Source organism: Schistocerca nitens, chromosome 8 (genome assembly GCF_023898315.1).
Source record: "Schistocerca nitens isolate TAMUIC-IGC-003100 chromosome 8, iqSchNite1.1, whole genome shotgun sequence".
In the NCBI taxonomy this organism is placed as follows: Eukaryota; Metazoa; Arthropoda; class Insecta; order Orthoptera; family Acrididae; genus Schistocerca; species Schistocerca nitens.
Window position 1 is genome coordinate 159,217,528 of NC_064621.1, and position 27,021 is coordinate 159,244,548.

Genomic DNA, 27,021 nt, shown 5'->3' on the forward strand with positions numbered 1-27,021 from the left:
TAGAACTACTTAAGCCTAACTAACCTAAGGACACCACACACATCCATGCCCGAGGCAGGATTCGAACCTGCGACCGTAGCAGTCGCGCGGTTCCGGACTGAGCGCCTAGAACAGCACGGCCACTCCGGCCGGCAGTTTGGATTCCGTAGAAATGTTGGAACACGTGAGGCAATACTGACCTAAGGACTTATCTTAGAAGAAAGATTAAGGAAAGGCAAACTACGTTTCTAGCATTAGACTTAGAGAAAGCTTTTGACAATGTTGACTGGAATACTCTCTTTCAATTTCTGAAGGTGGCAGGGGTAAAATAAAGGTAGCGAAAGGCTATTTACAATTTGTACAGAAACCAGATGGCAGTTATAAGAGTCGAGGGACATGAAAGGGAAGCAGTGGTTGGGAAGGGAGTGAGACAGGGTTGTAGCCTCTCCCAGATGCTATTCAATCTGTATATTGAGCAAGCAGTAAAGGAAACAAAAGAAAGGTTCGGAGTAGGTATTAAAATCCATGGAGTAGAAATAAAAACTTTGAGGTTCGCCGATGACATTGTAATTCTGTCAGAGACAGCAAAGCACTTGGAAGAGCAGTTGAACGGAATGGACAGTGTCTTGAAAGGAGGGTATAAGATGAACATCAACAAAAGCAAAACGAGGATAATGGAATGTAGTCGAATCAAGTCGGGTGATGCTGAGGGAATTAGGAAATGAGACACAGTAGTAAAGGTGTTTTGCTATTTGGGGAGCAAAATAACTGATGATGGTCGAAGTAGAGAGGATATAAAATGTAGACTGGCAGTGGCAAGGAAAGCGTTACTGAAGAAGAGAAATTTGTTAACATCAAGTATAGATTTAAGTGTCAGGAAGTCGTTTCTGGAAGTATTTGTATGGAGTGTGGCCATGTATGGAAGTGAAACGTGGACGACAAATAGTTTGGACAAGAAGAGAATAGAGGCTTTCGAAATGTGGCGCTACAGAAGAATGCTGAAGATTAGATGGGTAGATCACATAACTAATGAGGAGGTATTTAATAGAATTGGGGAGAAGAGAAATTTGTGGCACTCCTTGATTAGAAGAAGTGATCGGTTGGTAGGACATGTTTTGAAGCATCAAGGGATCACCAATTTTGTATTGGAGGGCAGCGTGGAGGGTAAAAATCGTAGAGGGAGACCAAGAGATGAATACACTAAGCAGATTCAGAAGGATGTAGGCTGCAGTAGGTACTGGGAGATGAAGAAGCTTGCACAGGATAGAGTAGCATGGAGAGGTGCATCAAACCAGTCTCAGGACTGAAGACCACAACAAATACAACAATTTCTTCGCCAACGTAAACAGTTCTCCGCGGATGCGCCAGTCGGCGCCTCGGCAGGAGCCGCGAGAGCTCGAATAGGCCGGATTTCTCGCAGCGCGCATCCGGGGTCAGGCGTGGGCGGCCCGGCGTGTCGTCTGCATTGGCGGCTGGGTGTCGCGCGCGGCGCGGCCTTGTGTTGTGTGAGTCAGGGCGGGCTGGCCGGCTGGCTGGCATTTGGCCGTGACGCAGCACCCGCCAAGTCGGCCGTCCCTCTGCTCTCTGGAGCCCCGCCAGAAGGTGAAAGCCCCCACCGTTATGTTGTGTGCCTCCACGCCTGCGACGCGACGACTACTGCAGGCTCTTCGCGTCTAAGATTTCCGCACGCAAGGTAGGACCAGTACGTTCGGCAGCGATCGGGCAATTCCGTGTGATATCACTGCCGAGAACGGGAGACGTTTCCTCACGTTCTGGTGTCACACTATTCCGCTTAAACCATCATTCATTCTAGAAACAACCCCCAGGCTGTGGCTAAGCCATGTCTCCGCAATATCCTTTCCTCCAGGAGTGCTAGTTCTGCAAAGTTCGCAGCAGAGCATCTGTGAAGTTTGGAATGTAGGAGACGAGGTACTGGCGGAATTAAAGCTGTGACGACTGGGCGTGAGTCGTGCTTGGATAGCTCAGTTGGTAGAGCACTTGCCCGCCGGCACGGTAACTCAGTGTGTTCGGTCAGAGGGTCACCGGCACGGTAGCTCAGCGTGTTCGGTCAGAGAGCTGGTTGGCCTCTGTAATAAAAAAACTGAGTGAAAAGATCAACGAAACGAACTTGACCGGATGTCATGTGACGTCCGCAACGACCTAACACAACGATCAACAACGAACAAAAGGCAAAAAAAAAAGAGGGTTAGCTGCCCTCTGTAATAAAGAAACTGAGTCAATGGGTCAACGACGAACTGAAACGGGTGTCTTGCGACGTCCGCCCCGAGCAGATACAACGAACGAAAACGAACAAAATGAGAAAAATCTTGCTTGGGTAGCTCAGATGGTAGAGCACTTGCCCGGGAAAGGCAAAGCTCCCGAGTTCGAGTCTCGGTCCGGCACACAGTTTTAATCTGCCAGGAAGTTTCATACCAGCGCACATTCCGCTGCAGGGTGAAAATTTCATTCTGGAATCAGCCTTCTTGTTGAAATTGATGACAACTGAACAGGGTTCATTTTCATGCGGAAGAACCAAGCCTATGAAGTTTTAATGGGAAGTTTCTTACTGTGGAACTTAAAAAGTGAAAAACAGCGCAGAAAGTATTTCGATAACAGCTGGCGTGCCATAATGTACATGTCGATAGTGTCGCAGGACTGGCGGCACTTGGCTCATATCAATCTTGAAATGCGTGGTTTCAAATGACGTGTTTTTAGTATCCTTTCTATGACTTAGATGCAAATGCATAATAATCGCCACCATAACGATAGCCCATTTCAAAGATGAGGATGATAAAAGAGAATGATAAACCACAAAGGAGGATAATATTAACTCTCACTTTACCGATCGGGACATTCTGACTACCCCAAGTGATTTTTTCCATATTATAAATTTATCTGAAGTGCTACATACTTGTGGTTTCCTTATTTTGTCCTAAAATGATTGAAATAATATTCACATTAGTGACTGACACATTTTACATTTTGTTTTTATAGTTATTGATGGGATTTATTGCTAGGGTTGTGAGACTACCGTGCTGGGCATGAAACATCTTATTTTCTGATTTGTGAAAAATTAAGATTTTACGAAATGTTTTTATCATTCATATTACTTATTCAATTTTTCCAGTAAGAAGTAAATTCGGAAGAAACTTTTGCCCGACGGGAAGGAAAAAAGTTCCATCTTCAGTATTTGGTTTCACACTGCTGTTGACTGTAGTTTCCTACGTTCCAAAAAGGGGCAAGTCGGCAATCTTGCGCTCTACTCAGCATCATGAGAAGCAAGTGAGTGGTGAAAAAAGTGAATACAACCCCGAAATCATACGCCACTAAAAGTCGACCTAAGGTCGATAATGGCGAAAAATGGTAACAGAATACAGCTGTGTTGGAGGAACTAGGCGGTGACCACTAAGAATTAGGCGGTGACCACTAAGAATTTTCGGTGAGGTACTGCGATATTGAATTCACGTATTTCGCACACACAAATATTTTTTGCGTGGCAGGAGGAACTGTTCGTGATCGAACTCAGAAAAAGCAACATGGAGGAAAGAGCTAGAAACACCAACGGTCTTCATACGGATGTACACGAAGCACTGAAAGAATGTGGTAGTGAAATTCCCACAGTTATCCAGCTCCAGTGTTCCAAGTTACCGACACCCTGCGATGTCAAGATTGCAAGAGGAACGAAGATGGGAAAAGAAGTCTCCGTTGGATAATGTGCAAGAAACCACTTTGTAACATACACAGAGAAGAAATTGTTATTGTGAAATACATTTTTTGCTAAAATGTACCTGAATGAACAGTTCAAAAATGTTATTTGTTATTTTGAAGCCAAGTACTGCTCTACTGCATTGACAGCCAAAATGTGTACTTTTTTTAATTCGACGGATGGTTCAAATGGCTCTGAGCGCTATGGGACTTAACATCTGAGGCATCAGTCCCCTAGAACTACTTAAACCTAACTAACCTAAGGACATCACACACATCCATGCCCGAGGCAGGATTCGAACCTGCGACCGTAGCGGCCGCGCGGCTCCAGACTGAAGCGCCTAGAACCGCTCGGCCACACCGGCCGGCAATTCGACGGATGTCCAGTATTGAATTTCTCTAGTGAATGATATAAAATTGATTGTACTTCGCATCTATGTTCAGTTTAAAGACTAGCAGTAATTTCAGAAACTGTATTTCAGTACTAAATAAAGCTACTCAGTGAAATCATAGTATCTAAAAACAAATATTACACTACGAATTTCCCAACTCGTACGTGTAGCCGAAGCGAAAATATACACTCCTGGAAATTGAAATAAGAACACCGTGAATTCATTGTCCCAGGAAGGGGAAACTTTATTGACACATTCCTGGGGTCAGATACATCACATGATCACACTGACAGAACCACAGGCACATAGACACAGGCATCAGAGCATGCACAATGTCGGCACTAGTACAGTGTATATCCTCCTTTCGCAGCAATGCAGGCTGCTATTCTCCCATGGAGACGATCGTAGAGATGCTGGATGTAGTCCTGTGGAACGGCTTGCCATGCCATTTCCACCTGGCGCCTCAGTTGGACCAGCGTTCGTGCTGGACGTGCAGACCGCGTGAGACGACGCTTCATCCAGTCCCAAACATGCTCAATGGGGGACAGATCCGGAGATCTTGCTGGCCAGGGTAGTTGACTTACACCTTCTAGAGCACGTTGGGTGGCACGGGATACATGCGGACGTGCATTGTCCTGTTGGAACAGCAAGTTCCCTTGCCGGTCTAGGAATGGTAGAACGATGGGTTCGATGACGGTTTGGATGTACCGTGCACTATTCAGTGTCCCCTCGACGATCACCAGTGGTGTACGGCCAGTGTAGGAGATCGCTCCCCACACCATGATGCCGGGTGTTGGCCCTGTGTGCCTCGGTCGTATGCAGTCCTGATTGTGGCGCTCACCTGCACGGCGCCAAACACGCATACGATCATCATTGGCACCAAGGCAGAAGCGACTCTCATCGCTGAAGACGACACGTCTCCATTCGTCCCTCCATTCACGCCTGTCGCGACACCACTGGAGGCGGGCTGCACGATGTTGGGGCGTGAGCGGAAGACGGCCTAACGGTGTGCGGGACCGTAGCCCAGCTTCATGGAGACGGTTGCGAATGGTCCTCGCCGATACCCCAGGAGCAACAGTGTCCCTAATTTGCTGGGAAGTGGCGGTGCGGTCCCCTACGGCACTGCGTAGGATCCTACGGTCTTGGCGTGCATCCGTGCGTCGCTGCGGTCCGGTCCCAGGTCGACGGGCACGTGCACCTTCCGCCGACCACTGGCGACAACATCGATGTACTGTGGAGACCTCACGCCCCACGTGTTGAGCAATTCGGCGGTACGTCCACCCGGCCTCCCGCATGCCCACTATACGCCCTCGCTCAAAGTCCGTCAACTGCACATACGGTTCACGTCCACGCTGTCGCGGCATGCTACCAGTGTTAAAGACTGCGATGGAGCTCCGTATGCCACGGCAAACTGGCTGACACTGACAGCGGCGGTGCACAAATGCTGCGCAGCTAGCGCCATTCGACGGCCAACACCGCGGTTCCTGGTGTGTCCGCTGTGCCGTGCGTGTGATCATTGCTTGTACAGCCCTCTCGCAGTGTCCGGAGCAAGTATGGTGGGTCTGACACACCGGTGTCAATGTGTTCTTTTTTCCATTTCCAGGAGTGTACAATAGTCTTTAGGACTGAATCTGTATAGATAATTGGGCCTGTATGTTGGCCGAACAAGGCGACTACTGTTTCTACGTGCTAGACAGTTGTCGTGCGAGCTCTATAAAGGCCATTAAATGTGTAGGGAAGGGAAATATAAATATAAAACTGTGCTGCAATACTGCTGGTAATGCTAATGGAATAGAGCGCTACCGAAAGATGCTATTCACGTTAGGCTGTGATATTAAAAGTTACGAGCCAACAGACGACATTTGAAAATAGTAAATCGTGTTGCCGTTACTGCTGTGAAAGGACGCTCGCTAGGGTATTACAAGCCATGTGAGTCACCCACAGCTTAGTCAGTCGATTGCTGCGCGCCCTGACGTAACGCGCTTGTTTTGGGCAGAGTCGTTTTTCAGCCTCTCGAGCGTGTAACACTAATGATCTTAGAACGGGACACCGACTGAGTGATTCTCCAGTAGTTTGAGCAGCATGCCCGTCAGTACACGTTGTCTTGGCCACCAAATCTGTGAGATCCGAATCCGAAGGAACACATCTGAGACGCTACCGGGCGACAGTTTCACGCCCAATGACCACCGGCGCTTAATTTACGTGATTTGCTTGGCCTGGTGCTACATAGGGCTGGAAACCTAACACGTACGTTTCAAATCCATGCCACGCAAGTACGGTGCTGATTTGAGATCCAGATGTACACCAACATGTTAAACATGTGTTTAAGCTCATCGGTGTAAAAACTACTGTATTTAGGATTGTTTCTTCTCTTGTGCCTCTTTTTCGTAAGGTTTTCTGCTCTAATTTCATAAATAGTTCATGGTGTTCGTCTGTTTTTCTGGCTTTGTTAGTGTGACAGCCTCATTCCTGTGTCTCTGCGTCTACCAGAATATACCTTTCCGCGACAGAAGCCTTAATTTAACCCCAGAAAAGTTTCAATAGAATTAATGTGGCTTTAGTACGGTGGAAGACGTGTAATAATGTGGCCATGGTTCAGTGATAATGAATTACATAAAAAGTCCAGTTTCTGTCATTTGTAGATTTGTAGACGCAGTTGGCATCTTATTTAGCTGTACGGAATAGTACAGCGCATTATCCATTACAAAAACCCTACCTCAACTAACACTGGGCAGCAACCTCACATCGGCCGTGCCAACTGTTCATCAAAATATGTAAGCTGATGACCACGGTAATATAATTGGATAATTGCGTCAGCGCTATCAGCAATTGTCTTTGGCGTGTAATATAAAAACCACTCGTTCAATACACTATACGCTAGAGATATACGTTTTTTAAAATGTATTTTGTCTTCCGTAATGCTAAAAAATCTATATAACCGTGTACAGAACAGCGAATTGATCATAAGTAGTCGGCCACCTTCCCTGTTGGCAAACGTATTGTTCCGTGACACATATCTCCTTCCAAGCGACGGATCGCATATGACGCAATTAACCTGTTTCATCCATTCATATTATACTCTCCAGATTCACCACGAGCATCCCACGAAGAACACGACGTCTCAACGCCACATTCACTCCGCGCCCCATTAATACATTTTTATTTCAGATCTTTTAACGTCTGAAGCTAATTTTCCTTAGAACATTGGAAGTCCATGTCGTCAGCGCAGCAAACAAATCGCTTTCTGACAGTGAAACAGTCAAGTTACAAGTGCCTCAAGTACTCTTCTACTGTAGCACATATGTGCAGTGTGACTAGTAAAATGGCTCCGAGCACTATGCGACTTAACTTCTGTGGTCATCAGTCGCCTAGAACTTAGAACTAATTAAACCTAACTAACCTACGGACATCACACACATCCATGCCCAAGGCAGGATTCGAACCCGCGACCGTAGCGGTCGCTCGGTTCCCGACTGTAGCGCCTAGAACCGCACGCCCACTCAGGCCGGCAGTGTGACTAGTAGACGAAGAATAATATTTTGAGGATCTCATGCTGCTATGCACAAGTCGAGAGTCATTCGTATTATATTTTCTGCTGGAGCTATTATTTGCAAAATAGTGGCGTATATGTACAGTGATCCAGTACTGTCAGATGTTTTGATCACAATACCAATTCTTTTGACGAAGACCGGTTTTAGTCAGCAATGACCATCCTGATCTTTTCTACGGCCTTATCACTGTAGGACATGGTGTAGAAAATATCTGAGGATGGTGATTACAGGCTGAAACCGGTCATTGTCAAAAGAACTGATATTGTGATCAAAGACTGGAATAAATTTTTTTTTAAAAGTTAACCATTTAACGAGACGCTGAAGAACGTCAATATCTGAACACGAAGTACTCATGGTTTTTAGCCAGAGAGGGGAAGCAACGAGAAAGTAATAGTCTAATCGCAGAATGCGATCATACAAACAACAATTGTGGACTACACGTTGGGGATGGTGATAGGCAGTACAGTCTCGTCAAGTTCGAGCTGTAAGCGGAAAGAGCGGTTCACATTGATTACTACAACATTCGCAAGTTGTGCAGTCTTGCCGCTTTACCTCCTGATCTACGCAGGCAGACGGCAACACACGAAAATTCTCTTGACTTCTCTCGATTGTATCAAATTTGCATTGCCAATACTCGGCAAAAGAACACAGAAAAAAATTAATTTGTGTTGGTACGCTTATGTATGACAGTATGTTGGAAATATTTTCCTCCTTTATTACCCATCCAGTATATGCTCCCTAACTGCATACTCTATAAAGCTGTCAACATCTGTTATGCGGCACTATCACTTCCGGGCATCGCAAGAACAAAACTTCAAGCCAAATTTGCGATCTCCTACGCATTTATCACTCTGTACGCTTTCACTATAGATGAATTCAACGCATCTACCACTCTGTAGATAACTTTACTCACTACTATGAAAACTGAACCATTACCCCATTACCGTTTCAAGGAAAACGCCTAATCTGTCTATAAATTCTACATCTACATCCATACCCCGCAAGCCAGCTGACGGTGTGTGGCGGAGGGTACCTTGAGTACCTCTATCGGTTCTCCCTTCTATTCCAGCCTCGTATTGTTCGTGAAAAGAAGGATTGTCGGTATGCTTCTGTGTGGGTTCTAATCTCTCTGATTTTATCCTCATGGTCTCTTCGCGAGGTATACGTAGGAGGGAGCAATATAATGCTTGACTCCTCGGTGAAGGTATGTTCTCGACACTTCAACAAAAGCCCGTACCGAGCTACTGAGCGCGCGGTGGTCTCGCGGTTCTAGGCGCGCAGTCCGGAACCGTGGGACTGCTACGGTCGCAGGTTCGAATCCTGCCTCGGGCATGGATGTGTGTGATGTCCTTAGGTTAGTTAGGTTTAAGTAATTCTAAGTTCTAGGGGACTGATAACCACAGCAGTTGAGTCCCATAGTGCTCAGAGCCATTTGAACCCAGCTACTGAGCGTCTCTGTTGCCGAGTCTTCCACTGGAGTTTATCTATCATCTCCGTAACGCTTTCGCGATTACTAAATGATCCTGTAACGTAGCGCGCTGCTCTCCGTTGTTTCTTCTCTATCTCTTCTATCAACCCTATCTGGTACGGATCCCACACTGGTGAGCAGTATTCAAGCAGTGGGCGAACAAGCGTACTGTAACCTACTTCCTTTGTTTTCGGATTGCATTTCCTTAGGATTCTTCCAATGAATCTCAGTCTGGCATCTGCTTTACCAACGATCAACTTTATATGATCATTCCATTTTAAATCACTCCTAATGCCTACTCCCAGATAATTTATGGAATTAAATTCTTCCAGTTGCTGACCTGCTATTTTGTAGCTAAATAATAAGGGGTCTATCTTTCTATGTATTCGCAGCACATTACACTTGTCTACATTGAGATTCAGTTGCCATTCCCTGCACCATGCGTCAATTCGTTGCAGACCCTCCTGCATTTCAGTACAATTTTCCATTGTTACAACCTCTCGATTTACCACAGCATCATCCGCAAAAAGCCTCAGTGAACTTCCGATGTCATCCACAAGGTCATTTATGTATATCGTGCTTGAGTCCTCAGCGTAGCTCCTCTTCGGAATCTCGTCTTCCGTTCGCTAAAAGACTCTATTTTTAACGCCGAATGTCAAGAAACTCACCTGTAGGAAGCGTGGAATATATACACGCAGGCCTTCCGAATAAAAGACGCCGCAATGCTGACTGAAAACCGTAGTGGCCTAGAACTGCGGCAGCAGCTACACGATGCCACGCGAACGTAAACAGCTTCGCCTTAAGTGATTGCGCGCGATATGCGCACTAACCGAAAGGGGTTTTCTCTGGCCGTATACGGAGAAGTTTATTGCTTTACATCGATATTAGCCCTTGAACGTGAAGATACGCGAGACAGCAGCTGCAGTGTGCCGTATGGCGTTTCTCTCGCCTTCCATTAGCTGGCGTCTCTCTGCGGCACGGGTTTGCCAGCTGGCCTCTTAAGCAGACGCTGCGCCACGCAGTCGCGACACATGAGTTAGTAGATACCAGGACTCGTTGGCAGCCGGCAGTGGGTCACGTTGTCTCGCGCAAGTGGGCCGCAGACGTCAAGACAGAAAGACAAAGTCACATTCCAGGCTCCACAATGAGTCGGGTCGTTGTATCCTGCGGATATAGGCGGCTCATAAAACAGGTGCATGATGGGCAAGTTTCTGTGCTGCTCTTCTTTGTACGATATTTCGTAACTCTCTGTTTGCTCTCAAACCGTACTGTGAACGGAGCACACTGTGCAGCGCCCCAGTGATTGCCAACTCCGTTAAGCGATAAAACAATCAACAAAAATACAGAAAGAGCACACGATATCTTGCAGACCATGGATGAAGGGTATCAGACGGATGCCATATTCCTTGACTTCCGGAAAGCGTTTGACTCGGTGCCCCACTGCAGACTCCTAACTAAGGTACGAGCATATGGGACTGGTTCCCAAGTATGTGAGTGGCTCGAAGACTTCTTAAGTAATAGAACCCAGTGCGTTGTCCTCGATGGTGAGTGTTCATCGGAGGTGAGGGTGTCATCTGGAGTGCCCCAGGGAAGTGTGGTAGGTCCGCTGTTGTTTCCTATCTACATAAATGATCTTTTGGATAGGGTGGATAGCAAAGTGCGGCTGTTTGCTGATGATGCTGTGGTGTACGGGAAGGTGTCGTCGTTGAGTGACTGTTGGAGGATACAAGATGACTTGGACGGGATTTGTGATTGGTGTAAAGAATGGCAGCTAACTCTAAATATAGATAAATGTAAATTAATGCAGATGAAAAGGAAAAAGAATTCTGTAATGTTTGAATACTCCATTAGTAGTGTAGCGCTTGACACAGTCACGTCGATTAAATATTTGGGCGTAACATTACAGAGCGATATGAAGTGGGACAAGCATGTAATGGCAGTTGTGGGGAAGGCGGATAGTCGTCTTCGGTTCATTGGTAGAGTTTTGGGAAGATGTGGTTCATCTGTAAAGGAGACCGCTTATAAAACACTAATACGACCTATTCTTGAGTACTGCTCTAGCGTTTGGGATCCCTATCAGGTCGGATTGAGGGAGGACATAGAAGCAATTCAGAGGCGGGCTGCTAGATTTGTTACTGGTAGGTTTGATCATCACGCGAGTGTTACGGAAATGCTTCAGGAACTCGGGTGTGGGTCTCTGGCGGAAAGGAGGCGTTCTTTTCGTGAATCGCTACTGAGGAAATTTAGAGAACCAGCATTTGAGGCTGACTGCAGTACAATTTTACTGCTGCCAACTTATATTTCGCGGAAAGACCACAAATATAAGATAAGAGAGATTAGGGCTCGTACAGAATTACAGGTCAGCAAATTGCCGTAAAACAAAACACTTCACTAAAAAGCCTATAACAACTAGACTGACAGCCGGCCGCGGTGGCCGTGCGGTTCTGGCGCTGCAGTCTGGAACCGCGGGGCTGCTACGGTCGCAGGTTCGAATCCTGCCTCGGGCATGGGTGTGTGTGATGTCCTTAGGTTAGTTAGGTTTAAGTAGTTCTAAGTTCTAGGGGACTTATGACCTAAGATGTTGAGTCCCATAGTGCTCAGAGCCATTTTTTGAACTAGACTGACATAACATAAGCGAACTGGAGGCTGAAGAAGAAAGAGGCCACCTTCGCTGAACATGCTATGAATGAATATGTTCTCTATAGAGGAACTAAAAGCAGAAAACTAACATTATTCGAAAAGCTGAGCATTACTAAACACCAGTCAAACAGTCCTGACTTAATCTCCTTAATCTTACTTATCTTCTCCACGTGGTCTAAGGCGCCTTGTCACGGTCCGCGTGGCTGCCCCCTCCCCCCTCCCCCCGTCGGAGGTTCGAGTCCTCCCTCGGGCATGGGTGTGGGTGTTGTCCTTAGTGTAAGCTAGTTTAAATTAGATTAAGTAGTGCGTAAGCTTAGGGACCGATGACCTCAGCAGTTTGGTCCCACATGACCTTACGACAAATTTCCAAATGTTCTTACTTATCATCGCGGTAGCGATTCGTAAGGGACTGAAGTATTCTCAAATCTTCACATGAAGGTAGTTCTCGGAACTTTGCGAGTGCCGGTACGCTTTCACGGAATAACTGATGTTGCCCTTAAAGCGTCCGCCAATTCAGGTTTCTCAGTATTTTCGTGGTGCTCTCCCCTGAGACAGGCAAACCTGTGACCGTTCGTGCTGGCCTTCTTTGACACGTTCAGTATCCATTGTTAGTCCTATTTGCTATGGTTCCCACCTACTGGACCAACTTTTTGATACGGGACGCGCAAGTGTTTTCTAGGCAGTTTACGAACGGCTGAGGCTGTGTAATCATTCCACTTCATACCCAAACGTCCAGGTATCTGTATGTGACTCATTGATATCGTAGTCGTATTATACTTTTCTGCCTTTTTTGTGAAAGCACAATTGAAGAAATGCGCAGAAAAACGGCATACCCGCAGTAGTTAGAAATGGAGAAAAATGGAGTTATGTAAGTGAGGCTGGAAAAAATACGAGGTGTGGCTAGAAAAAAACCGGACTACTACTGGTGAAACAATAAAACGAATGCAATAAGGCTGAAAGTCGCGTGGCCTGTCACGTGACTCTCGCTCCGCCTACTGCTCGAGTTTCATCTGCCTCCTGCACTCAGTCTGCCCGTGGCGTCTGTTTTAAGTAGTTGACGTTTTGTCTGTGCGTCGGAAAATGTTGACTGTACAGAAAGAACAGCGTGTTAACATCAAATTTTGTTTCAAACTAGGAAAATCTACAAGTGAAACGTTTGTAATGTTACAACAAGTGTACGGCGATGATTGTTTATCGCGAACACAAGTGTTTGAGTGGTTTAAACGATTTAAAGATGGCCGCGAAGACACCAGTGATGACACTCGCACGGGCAGACCATTGTCAGCAAAAACTGATGCAAACATTGAAAAAATCGGTAAACTTGTTCGACAAGATCGCCGTTTAACAATCAGAGCAGTGTCTGAGTTAACAGGAGTTGACAAGGAAAGTGTTAGGCAGATTCTTCATGAAAGTTTCAACATGAACAAAGTGTGTTCAAAAATGGTTCCAAAGTGTCTCACAATTGAACAGAAGGAACGCCGAAGAATGATTTGTTCTGAAATCCTGGAAAACATTGAAAGTGATCCCACCTTCTTACAAAATGTTATTACTTGCGATGAATCGTGGTTTTTTACTTACGATCCCGAAACTAAACGCCAATCGATGCATTGGAAAACTCCTGGTTCTCCACGACAAAAAAAAAGCACGAATGTCAAAATCGAAATTCAAGGCAATGATGATTGTTTTTTTTGACATCAAAGGGATTGTGCACATTGATTGGGTACCAGAGGGACAAACAGTGAATCACCATTACTACATTAGCGTCCTGGCTACCCTACGTGAGCGAGTACGGAGAAAACGGAACGATTTGTGGAGAAAAAAGTCATGGATCCTTCACCAAGACAATGCCCCAGCTCACAGTCCATTGTCAGTGAAGACTTTTTTGGCAAAACACAACATTCCCATCTTAGATCATCCACCCTACTCACCTGATTTGGCCCCCTGTGACTTTTTTCTTTTCCCTAAAGTCAAGTCAGCTTTGAAAGGAACTAGATTTGAGACTGTTGAAGCAGTAAAAGAAAAAGCGACGGAAGCAATGTATGGACTTACCGAAAATGATCTGCAGCATTGCTATGAACAGTGGAAAATTCGTATGGAGCGGTGTAGAGACCGAGGAGGAGAGTACATTGAAGGAGATAACATGAAATTGTAAATAATTGTAAATAAATGTTTTTTCCAGCATCAGTCCGGTTTTTTCTAGCCGCACCTCGTATATCAAACTAGTTTATTCTTACTTTGTTAACGTAAATCCATACAGTACGGACCAGCTATTATTTCTGACCTTTCATATCCTTTATATTAGAACGTTACATGAAAATAATAATTAATAAAGGAAAACAATAATAGGTGAAGATTTGTTATGTACATTACCCACAGCCACAAATTACCATTAACTGTAGTAGAGAGTCCTGTAAAAGAGAAAATGAGCCAACTGCCATTAGCATAGTCTGATGTCGCAAAAAACGGCATCCGTTGATGAAAGTAATGACCGTAACAGAATTATAAGTTTCTGAATATTCTGAGTCCTGCCGGCCGCTGGTGGCCGAGCGGTTCTGGCGCTCCAGTCTGGAACCGCGCGACCGCTACGGTCGCAGGTTCGAATCCTGCCTCGGGCATGGATGTGTGTGTTGTCCTTAGGTTGGTTAGGTTTAAGTAGTTCTAAGTTCTAGGGGACTTATGACCTCAGCAGTTGAGTCCCATAGTGCTCAGAGCCATTTGAACCATTTTTTTTATTCTGAGTCCGTTTTCAGATTTTCATAGGCAGTACTAGCCTGTTTTAACATGGAAGTTCAGTTTTTCTTCTAGTTCTTTCTTTTTCTGGCCGTTTCTCTCACATGAAATTTGCATCTTAAGGTGAGAACAAACTTGACAGGTGCTACTACGTGGTTCTGCAAAACCAATATTGAAAAACTGATAAAATATTTTACAATACATGCTAATACTAAGAGGTACGTTGTTGCTTTCTTTGCACTTATCTTGATAAAGACTGTAAGTCTTGATAATGTTTCGATCTGCACACATGTACCTCAAGTTGGGGTTCTTATTCCTGGAGTATTTGCTTGACTGCGTACGAGAGCTGTTTACTCGTACATGAGTCCATGCAAATTTCTGGCGCTCCTCACTGCTCATTTGTTTGGGCGGTTGTTACGTCACCCCCGCATATCCACATCAAATAAAATATTTAGCTTTAAATATCATTTTATACATAAATATGTCATTGGATTGTACGTCTAGTGTTTTGTTGCCTAATGAAACCAGAACCTAACTTCAGGAGCTTCAGATGTTTTCTTTTGTTAAATCACATGGGATAGGCGTGCATTGCCTATGCCAAACAAACTAGGCAAACTTTCACACAAATCTGAACGTCTACTTCACCTACAGTAACCTCATAGATGTTGGTTGTGTGCCGTCTAGTCCTCTCTGGATCATCAGTATACCCGCTTGACAGTACTCATATTACCACATCCAAATATATAACAGTTTTGAAGATCATTGTTACTTAGATTTGGAAAATCACGAAACAACTTCTCCCGTGTACCTCCATGTTCAATATCGAAGCATTTTCTCTCATAGGGTGTCTGAACCTTGTGCTTTTGCCTTTTTCACTACACCCTTATAATTACTGTGCTCTTTCCACTGTTCGCCTCTTCCTCTCAACTTCTTTACGCCAATTCTGTGGATTACGCTTCCTCTTTCGATAATTTCCACTGATTTTTCACACTTTCGTCAACGTTTCCCTTTTGTACATCCGCCATGTTCACTACCGGTATTTTCGTTCTGTACTGAATGTGCCAACTGAACACTTCAGACACTTTAAACTAGATTCATAATCATAATATTACATATTACACAAGGATTATACCTCGTGTTTACACTTTTATTAATTCCGATATTATCTACCTCAGCCCCCAAACCTTTTCAAATTACAGTTAATTATCTGTTGTCTATCACCTAAGGCAGTATTGGCTATCGTGCTACTCAGCTATTTAGCTTTTTTCCGTTGGAGAAAAGCCGGAGTGTAGCGGAAGGTTAGCCCGTTTTTGAAATTACAGAAATCATATCTAGCGAAACACAAGAAATTCTCTGCGTTGTATTACACCCTAATGTTATATTTAGGAGTGAGACCAATATCAATCTTGATAGTTCCAGTCCCAGAAACAGATGCTCCGTCTTCCATACCAAGAAATCTTCAGTCAATTCACAAATTGCAACGACAACTGATTTAATTGCCTGCCTGAGTTGGGTGCAACGATTGCCCTCTTTACGCCTTCGTTCCATATTTCTTATAGTATGTCCAACATACTACAAGTCACATTCGCACAGTGTGAACATAAGCGTTACCCATTTCTCAAGGAGCCAACAAAACGAACTGTCGCCTAATACAAGGGTAAGTCAATTATTATCCGCAATTTAGTTACATTTTTGTTTATTTTGGTAGTACTGTCGTTTTACGTTGATGACCCATGCTTTATTTATTTGTTGTTATATCTTTGCAATTTTCATGCTGCTAGGTTAGTTTCATTATCGCAGCCGTGCTGTTAATCATGGCTGCTTCGCTGTCAATTTGCACCAAAGAAGAGCAACGTTCAGTGATCCGTTTTTTGTGGTCGGAAGGCATATCAGGGGCCGAAATTCATCGAAGACTTTCGGTACAGTACTGAAACAGAACAGTGTTTTGGTATTGCGGAGTGTCTACGAATGGATTGAAAAATTCCGAAATGGTCGTACAAGTGTTTCGCACGATGAAGGAGCCGGACGACCGTTTACCGCCACAAATGAAGAAACCATCGAGCGCTCACGTGAAATGATTCTCTTAGACGATTAACTATTGACGAAGTGACACATCGTCTGCAAATTAGTCACGGTTCTGCCTACGAAATCATCCACAACAGACTTGGGTTTCATAAAGTTTGTGCCAGATGGGTCCCAAAACGACTCATGTAGTTGCATAAGCCGGCCGTAGTGGCCGTGCGGTTAAAGGCGCTGCAGTCTGGAACCGCAAGACCGCTACGGTCGCAGGTTCGAATCCTGCCTCGGGCATGGATGTTTGTGATGTCCTTAGGTTAGTTAGGTTTAACTAGTTCTAAGTTCTAGGGGACTAATAACCTCAGCAGTTGAGTCCCATAGTGCTCAGAGCCATTTTTGTAGTTGCATAAACAAACAAGCTTGGACATCTGCAAACAATATTTGGATCGCTGTGGTAACGAAGGGGACAACTTCTCAACTTCTTAGGCAGGATCATTACTGGTGAAGAAACATGGATCCATCATTACGAGCCGGAGAGTAAACGGCAGAGTATGGAATGGAAACATCCAAATTCGCCGTGCAAGAAAAAGTTAAAGACCCAACCGTCCGCAGGAAAACTGATGCTTACGATTTTTTGAGACGCACAAGGTCCAGCACTGGAAAATTATGGACAAAGGGGCACAACAAAAAACAGTGTACGTTACAGTGAGATGCCTACTGCCAGGCTAAAGCCCGCAGTTTGAAGCAAACGCCGAGGATTGCTGTCAAAAGGTGTTGTGTTATTGCACGACAATGCCCGTCAGCATACTGCTGCCCACACTGCTGAAACTCTCCGGAAACTCAAATTTGAAGTATTCGATCATACTCCATATAGTACCGATCATGCCCCTTCTGACTATCACTTGTTTGGTCCACTCAAAAATGGTTCAAATGGCTGTGAGCACTATGGGACTTAACTTCTGAGGTCATCAGTCCCCTAGAACTTAGAACTAGTTAAACCTAACTAACCTAAGGACATCACACACATCCATGCCCGAGGCAGGATTCGAACCTGCGACCGTAGCTTTGGTCCACTCAAACAGGCTTTAAGGGACCGACGATTTGCCTCGGACGAAGCAGTGAAAGAAGCGGTCCATTCCTGGCTCGCAGCTCAACCGAGAACCTTCTTTTATAAGGACATCAGGAAGCTTGTACAACATTGGACCAAGTGAATTGAAACGCAAGGAGACTATGTCGAAAAATGATGTTCTTGTGAGTTTCCTATTTGATTACAATAAAATTTTATAACTACTTTGCGGATAATAATTGACTTACCCTCGTACTACCTCCTGTGTGAGGTGGCAATAAATTATATACACGAATCTTCCACGCGAATCCGTCTATCCCTTATTGAAACATGTATCAAAATTCTTACGTACGGTAGTTCCTGAGATTACCCTCAACATACAGGCAGAAACCACGGCGGGCACTTTAGTTTATAATATGCACAGATACAGATTATAAGGTCAAAGAAATTCGTCGCCTTCCCCAAGAACAGTATTCACAAGATGATTTCCTCCTGTCGCTCAAGACATCTCAGCATCATTCTGAAATGTCCGCTTCTTGTACACAAATACTTGGGTGGCCACCGAGTTTCAATTCTCGAAACCTAGCCCAAACGCGTTTCATTGAAAATTAGATTTACAGCCACATTCTTGCCCATTGACAACTCGATCATCATCGTTATCATCATCACCATAATCATAGTCATCATCGTCACCATAATCATTGTCATAGTCGTCACCAGCGATTTGACAACCAATTCTGGATAAAGCACCCCTCCAGATTTCGATATGCATAACGATCTTCAGCTATTAGCATTCATGTTTCCTAATGTCATACACCCACCTGCCATTGCGTGGTCGCCTCGGCCTTTTCTTACCTCTTGGTACATACGCAACCTATTCTCGAGAGCACATTACCCGTGCGCCTCCTTTCTGTTTTCATTCTGTCATAATCGTGTCTTCCACTCCAGTCTGTCCACCAATGAATTTGTGTGTCCACCTGTCTCTCGATTACTCGTTGAGCGATGCTCAGTGGCTGCAAACTTTCCTTTATAGACACATAGATAGTTTTTATTTGAAAACCATATTTATATTACGAGAAGGAGTCCACATTTTCGTGACTCTCCCGTTTATTTCATTTATTGTCCGCCACAGCCCTAAATACGAAAATTCATCCTCTGGTTTATGACTTCGAAGTTAATTATCAATTTCCTTTTGTGCGCATTGATCATACGTTGCTCTTACAGTAATTGATTTCCCTGTGTACTTTCAACTTGCTCTATTAAGTTTTTCCAGCAGTTATTGAAGTTTATCTGGACCAGCGGCAAACAGTACAATATAAACAAAAATGTAATTATGATTCAGATATGTTCAGTTAACAAGCATTCGTTCGTCCTTTTCCATACTCAAGGACTTGAAAACATGCTCTAAGGCTGCTAGGTATGGTTTCAGTGATACGGAATCTCTTTCCTTGAGTTTATCACTACACTGATGAAGTCTTACGTGAACTGTATACCGAATAGTCTAAAGCAGCGCCTTTGTTTCTCAGGGGCTGCTAGTACAAAGTTTGTTGATACTGAGTGAAAGTTTTCTCAATCTTGTGATCACGAAATGCACTTGGCAGGAAGAGAACTCCTTGCCACCGCAGTAGTTACTTTTATGGTGTGTCTTGAACACAGATACTATACATATGTCACAGGGCCAAACAGATTAGGCAACAGCTATGGCAAAATGTATGGCAACTCACATTGACAACGATTTACAATTAATTAATTATTGATATAGGTTTTGTAAGGTGCAGTCAAACGAAAACGAGACAGATGGAAAATAAATAAGTAAACCGTTTATTATTTCAAAAGTAATCGCCATAACTGCTAATACTTTTATCCGACTGTGAAACAAGATGGGTCAGTGCCTTCACGAACAGATGTTCGCGGTTCCCTACGGAAACATGATTGTACTCAGACGTGCTCTTCTTCGTCTGAGGTTGGCGCGCACACGTGTTCCACAGCCAACTGCAAACATTTTTCCATCAAGGCGTTGACCGTATTATCTCAAAGTGGGATAAATGTATCAACAGTCGTAGCGATTGCTTTTGAACTAATAAACAGTTTACTTATTTTTTTTTACATCTGTCTCGTCTTCATTTGGCTTCCACTTAGACAGTATTTATAGAGTATGAAGATCGTGTGTGGCAATGTACGTAGTTCAATGTTTACTTGCAGTGCTCAGTCTTTAAACGCTATTGGAGTCCAAGATCCAGTGTTCGCTCATATTCACATCTGGCTGATAAATATCCAGTTGGGAATTATTGGTTTGACGAAAGGCTGGTGCATAACATAGTCCTTGTCGTGTGCGTTTTTCTCTGCAGTCAAGCGCGAACTATATTGCGCCTGAGTAGTAGGCATCCCGGCGCTCTGCTATGTAGATTGTATCCCGTATCTTTTGGAGCATGGAGTACTCAAAAATACGAAATTGTAATTCCTACTCACTGCTCCGTTCTGTAATCAAGTTGTCGAGCTCCAGACAATCCATTGTGCTATACCCATCTGTAAGCCCAGCTTATTCGTTTGCTTGGTTAAAATGATTGTTTCTTTCAGTATGGGTCGTGGAAGTCATTTTCGGTATTTTATACATGGCGAAGGGTGTAGTTTTGTTGTCTTTTATGTCTCCTTTCTTGTGGGGCTACACCATTGTTCCAGTTTTGTTAGCTGTATTCTTTCGCAAACACTGTGTAAATATTTTTGCACATTCCTTTTGTATTAGTTTTTATCCAGCTTTTTTTTTTTTTTGTTGGGTTGCCGCCATATCCAGTCGGCTTAACTTCCTTCAGACCTTGAAAGGCTTGACACGCCTCATATGTTATTACTTCAGGTTATTTTAGTTGTTAATAACCCTTTTTGTCGTGATTGATCGCTCAAACTGTATAAACATTTCGAGTGTTTGTGCTATTAGGGATTTTTTTTTCAATTTTTCACTTAATTGTTACAGTTCAACAGATAGACAATATTTTTAAAAGTGACAACCTATGGTCAAAACTTATTCGTTTCAGAATAAGTCAGTTTGTCAATCTGAAGTCCCTGAAAAATGTTTTCAAACCAAACCTGTTGATTTTATCTTAAAAGTTCAAGGAAGTATTCCACTTTGCATACTTCAGTTTTTACAAAAGGGACTGAAATCCTATGCGGTGCATTGATTGCAGACCGTACATCTTTCAGCCAACAGACTTTAGTCATTGAAAGCAGTGTTTTGGGTCTGACACCATGATACAACTCCATCAGGAGAATATACCAGAGTGAAATATACTTACGTTCGGAAGAAACAGAACACTTTGTACGACTAGATAGGAGGTTCATATTCACGTTAGTACGTTCTGCAGAAATAATTAACATTTGTACCACGCCGGCACGCGAGTTCACGGTCAACGTCAATATTGCAGCACAACGCCATCTGCCGGTAAAATGTGCCTGCAGCTCTCTTTGTCGCTATAAACCGTAGGTAATGGATCAGTGTGACTTGAGCAGATGTGCGGGATGCTTCGTAGACGTAAGCGCGAACCGTACCGTCAAATCAGGGAGTTTAAAAGAGGGTATATTGTTGGCATGACGGGATGTGATGCATCCGTACGGGACACTACTGCTCGTGTGGGACTAACAAGGGGAGGCCGCCAATTGTGAAATTCAGATTCGATTCATACTGCGCATAAGAAAAGCTCATGGCCAGAGGTGTAATGTGGCAAAGCACCAAGATGCACTTCTCAGCCGTTGTCGAGAAAATCGACGGTTAAAAGAAACCGTTGCGGCGAAATACTCTCTACGATTTATAATTTCCTACAGCGTCGTGGCGCAGCGGTAAGCGCTCGGGTTCGTAATCCGAAGGTCGCCGGATCGAATCTCGCGCCATGCAACTTTAATTCCCGGCAATCAGTTGCAACAATTATGCATATAAAAAGTTGTTGAAAGTCGTTTGTCGTGGAAAAAACTGGCGACTTCGAACATGATTATGTTTTCCGCAAACAAAGTTGTATTTCACAAATGTTATTAATTATCTTCATAATGTTTACACGTGTAGTTAACGGAAGACGTAGAAACGATATTCCGAAACGAATACGTATAGTGTAAGTCAAACGTTCGAATTAGAGACCCCACGATATATATATATATATATATATATATATATATATATATATATATATATATATATATATATATCGTGGGGTCTCTAATTCGAACGTTTGACTTACGCTATACGTATTCGTTTCGGAATATCGTATATATATATATATATATATATATATATATATATATATATTCGTTTAGTTCCGACTCTTCGTGACCCCATGAACCAATCACGCCACTTTTTCCCGTCTTGCACTTTCTCCCGTAGACCTTCCAGGTTGGAACACATTGCTTCTGTGATGCCATCGATCCATCTCATCCTCTGACGTCCTCTTCTTCTAGTTCCTTCAATCTTCCCCAGCATTAATGTTTTTTCCAGCGAGGCATGCCTTCGCATTGTGTGTCCAAAGAAGTCAGCTTTTGTTTTAACATTAGACCTTCCAGGGAGAAATCTGGTTTAATTTGCTCCAGTATTGATCTGTTGGTTCTCTTTGCAGTCCATGGAACTCTAAGAAGTTTCCTCCAACACCACAATTCGAAGGAGTCAATTCTTCGCCGTTCGGCTTTTCTAATGGTCCAGGACTCACATCCATACATCACAACTGGAAAGACCATAGCCCTCACAATACGGATCTTTGTTGCTAGTGTTGTATCTCTGGACCTTATAACCTTGTCAAGGTTTGACATCGCCTGTCTACCGAGCAACAGGCGTCTCCGGATTTCATGGCTGCAGTCGCCGTCAGCAGAGATCTGGGAACCGAGATAACTGAATGTGGTCACTATCTCCATGGTTTCTCCTGCTATATCCCACGAATTGGTAGGTGTAGTTGCCATAATTTTCGTTTTCTTCACATTCAGCATTAGACCGGCCTTTTCACTTTCGTCTTTCACCTTCAGTAAGAGTGTTCTCAATTCTTCTTCACTTTCTGCCAACAGGATCGTATCATCGGCGTACCTGAGGTTGTTTACATTTATTCCAGCTATTTTAATTCCTGTTTCTCCTTCATCTAGCCTCGCATTCCTCATGACATGTTCTGCATAAGATTGAATAAGTACGGTGACAGTATGCAGCCTTGCCGGACCCCTTTCTGAATATCCATTTCGTTGTTCCATACATAGTTCTCATCGTGGCTTCTTGGTCAAGGTATAAACTCCGTATCAGATGAATGAGGTGATCTGGTACACCCATGTTTTTCAGTACGTTCCATAATTTGTTGTGATCGACGCAGTCAAAGGCTTTGGCGTAGTCAATAAAGCAGAGGTACACATTTTTCTGGAATTCTCTCGCTTTTTCCATAATCCATCGAATGTTAGCAATTTGATCTCTAGTTCCTCTTCCTTTCCTAAATCCAGCTTGTTCTTGTGGTAGCTCTCGATCTAGATATTGGCGAAGTCTATTTTGTAAGATTTTCAACATAACTTTGCTAGCATGTGAAATAAGTGCGATTGTTCGGTAATCTGAGCATTCTTTAGAACTTTTCTTCTTTGGAATGGGGATGAATACTGATATTTTCCAGTCTTCTGGCCACTGCTGCATGATCCATATTTTTTGACATATTGAGTGCAGAACTTTCACTGCATCCTTTCCAGTGACTTTAAACAATTCTGCTGGTATTTCATCATGTCCACTAGCTTTGTTATCAGCCATATTTTCAAGGGCCCACTGGATTTCGCTCTCCAAAATATCTGGCTCTAGTTCTAAATTAACATTAACATCAGCAGTAGGAGCCCTGTCATGATGCAGTTCTTTCTTGTATAGGTCTTCTACATATTCTGCCAATCTTTCCTTAACATCCTCTGCTTCACTCAGATCTTTCCCGTTTCTATCTTTTATCATTCCAATTTTTGCCTGGAATTTTCCTTTAATTTCTCTAATTTTCTTATAAAGATCTCTCACTATTTTCAACTTCCTTGCACTGTTCATTAAAGAATATATTTTTATCTCTTCTAGCTAATTTCTGAAAATCTTTATTTAATTCAAACATAGCTGATCTATCTCCCTTGATTTTTGCTTTCCTTCGTTCTTCTGCAACTTGCAGTGCCTCAACTGATAGCCATCTAGCCTTCTTACTGTTCCTTTTCTTGGGAATGTGTTTCTCTGCGGCCTCCTTGACAGTATTAGCTACTTCTGTCCACATCTCTTGCGAGGTTTTGTCCTCCAGCTGTAATACATTAAATCTGTTTTGTACCTCTACAGCATAGTCGGAGGGTATAGAGTTAAGGTCGTATCTGCAAGTTGGGATACTTTTTGCTACATTCTGAAGTTTCAGCCGAAATTTTGCAATCAGGAGCTCATGATCTGATCCGCAGTCAGCCCCAGGTCTTGTTGTAGCTGACTGAACCGCGCTCTTCCACCTCTGAGTACAAAGTATGTAATCAATTTGGTTCCGGTGTTGGCCATCTGGCGAAGTCCAGGTATATGGGCGTCGTTTTGGTAGTTGAAACAGTGTATTAGTAATTATCAATGAATTTTCTTGGCAGAATTCTAGGAGTCTCTGTCCAGCTTCATTTGTTGTACCAAGACCATATTTCCCTATTATACCTTCTACAGCTTCATTTCCCACTTTTGCGTTCCAATCTCCAACTATGAAGACGATATCCTTTTTTGGTGTTGACAGTAGTAATTCTTGTAAATCTCCATAGAACTGGTCAATAATTTCCTTTTCAGCATCGGTTGTTGGTGCATAAACTTGAATTACTGTGATGTTGAGGGGCTGACCTTGAAGTCTGATGGACATCATTCTATCATTTTTATATTTGCATCCCATCACAGCTTTTCTCACTTTATCACTAACTATGAAGGCTACTCCATTACTTCTGTTGTTATCGTGCCCAGAATAATACACCATATGGCCATCCGAAGCAAATTCTCCCATGCCAGTCCACCTCATTTCACTTATTCCCAATATGTCGATGTTAATTTTCTCCATTTCTCTTTTCACTATGTCTAGTTTTCCTTGATACATGGATCTTACATTCCATGTTCCTATGCAGTGCTTCTCTTTGCACCATCTTACTCTTCGTGAAGCTCCTCTCAACCTGGTTCCCCCTGGAGATCCGATCGGGGAACTTGAAACTCCGGAACATTTTGAGCTGAGCGAAGCCATGGGGTTTTCTTGGAATAGTTCAGTGGTGGTTTCCCTTTGCCTTCCACTGTCCTCTGACGAATGTGCAGAAACGTGCTAGACGGCAATGGTGTATGAAACGACGTCACTAGGGACAGGAATGGCATCAGATAGTGTTTTTGGACGAATCCAGGTTCTGTTTGTTCGAAAATGATGGTTACATTTTGGTTCGCCGCAGAATTGTACATTTCAATTTTAGAGGCGTATGTAAGCAAAACGTTGGTAATGCGAAAGCAGAGGAACGTAAATCAGAGAATATTTGAACTCTGATGTAAGCAGTTAAGTGGGCGAGACGAGCTAAAAGGGATAACTGGGGAGTAAATGTGTGGACAACCCTTACTACAAAAAAGGGGTACAGTAATGGGGAAAAGATTGTGAAAAATTGACTTTACGCTGGAAGGAGGAGTGGAGAAGACAATATATATATATATATATATATATATATATATATATATATATATATATATATATATGTCACACACACACACACACACACACACAAAACACGGTGGGTCCTTATCAGCTCGAGAGCGCGTTAGTTGATACGCCAGGCAACCTAAACCGCATCCAACACTGACATGAGTCTTAGATCAGAAGGAAGAAATTACAACTGATGTATAAATGTTTATATCACTCGTTGACAATACCATGCATGAGGTACACCCTGCATCCTACTAGCCGGCCGCGGTGGCCGAGCGGTTCTAGCCGCTTCAGTCCGGAACCACGTGGCTGCTACGGTCGCAGGTTCGAATCCAGCCACGGGCATGGACGTGTGTGATGTCCTTAGGTTAGTTAGGTTTAAGTAGTTCTAAGTCTAGGGGAATTGATGACCTCAGATGGAGCCGGCTGGGGTGGCCGAGCGGTTCTAGGCGCTTCAGTCTGGAATCGCGCAACCACTACGGTCGCAGGCTCGAATCCTGCCTCGGGCATGGATGTGTGTGATGTCCTTAGGTTAGTTAGGTCTAAGTAGTTCTAGGTTCTAGGGACTGATGACCTCATATGTTAAGTCCCATAGTGCTCAGAGGCATTTGAACCTTTTTTTTTTTTTTTTTTTTTTTTTTTCATCCTCCTACTTCGCGACACCCAAAGAATTTGTAGTGGCTGCATGAGATAATCCGCTGAGCAAACTGCCGAGGCTAGAGGACTCTGTAGCATATGGTCTGTGGTTTGCTCTTATCCACATTCACATTCAACGTCACAAAAGGTCAAACGGACTGTGGTACCTTTACGGGATCTAATTACCAATGAATAGCTTGTGATCGATGTGGTACGAGGAACGTTCATTACGTAATGCAACATACTTTTTTTGTTGGCGAATTTCGGTTCAAAAAAATATTGAATTTGTCTTGGAATATAGTGGAATATTCCCGCTTTAGTACCTGTAGTTACATGAAGTTTTGATTGGTGGCGACGCTGTATGTAGCCTTCAAAATGTCTTCTGTACCAGAGGTACATTCGAAGAAGAGAGATATCATTGCATTTCTTTTGGAAGATATCCAGAGCTCGCAGATACTCATAGGCGCTCACAGAATACCTACTGGCGGTGGACAAAAGCACAGTGAGTCGTTGGGAGCGACATCTGTCGTCATGGCAACAAGGTCGCTCTAATCTTCAGATCTCCCGCATGCTGGCCGGACGCACACAGCTGTGACTCCTACAATGTTGAAACGTGCGGATACTCTAATTCGTGGTGATCGACGGATCATAATCAAATACCTCGCTGCTCAATTGGACGTCTCTGTTGGTAGTGCTTACACACTCGTCCACCAGTTGGGGTACTCAAAGGTGTGTGCCAGCTGGGTTGCTCATACACCCTGCAGCCCGAAACTCGCACCATCCTGGGGGGGGGGGGGGGTTTGGTTGTTTAGGGGAGGAGACAAGACAGCGAGGTCATCGGTCTCATCAGATTAGGGAAGGATGGGCAAGGATGTCGGCCGTGCCCTTTCAAAGGAACCATCCCGGCATTTCCCTGGAGCGACTTAGGGAAATCACGGAAAACCTAATTCAGGATGGCCGGACGCGGGATTGAACCGTCGTCCTCCCGAATGCGAGTCCAGTGTGCTAACCACTGCGCCACCTCGCTCGGTCGCAGCTTCCGGCTTCCATCTGTTTGTCACAATGAAGGATACACTCGACGGGAAGCAGTGCATGGATGATGGAGGGGGATGGGGGTGGTTACGAGTGCAGCAAATCGTTGGCTCTGACGTTGACCAGTTGAGTGGTACCATGCGGGCATACAGGCCCACACAGTGCG

General features: G+C 44.0%; 1 protein-coding gene across 1 annotated transcript in view; it reads left to right on the forward strand.

Moving 5' to 3' along the window:
* The window catches only part of LOC126199461 (protein Fe65 homolog), a 316,456-nt gene that overhangs the window by 163,791 nt on the left and 125,644 nt on the right, over nt 1-27,021 (forward strand). The gene's annotated exons all lie outside the window — the stretch shown is intronic.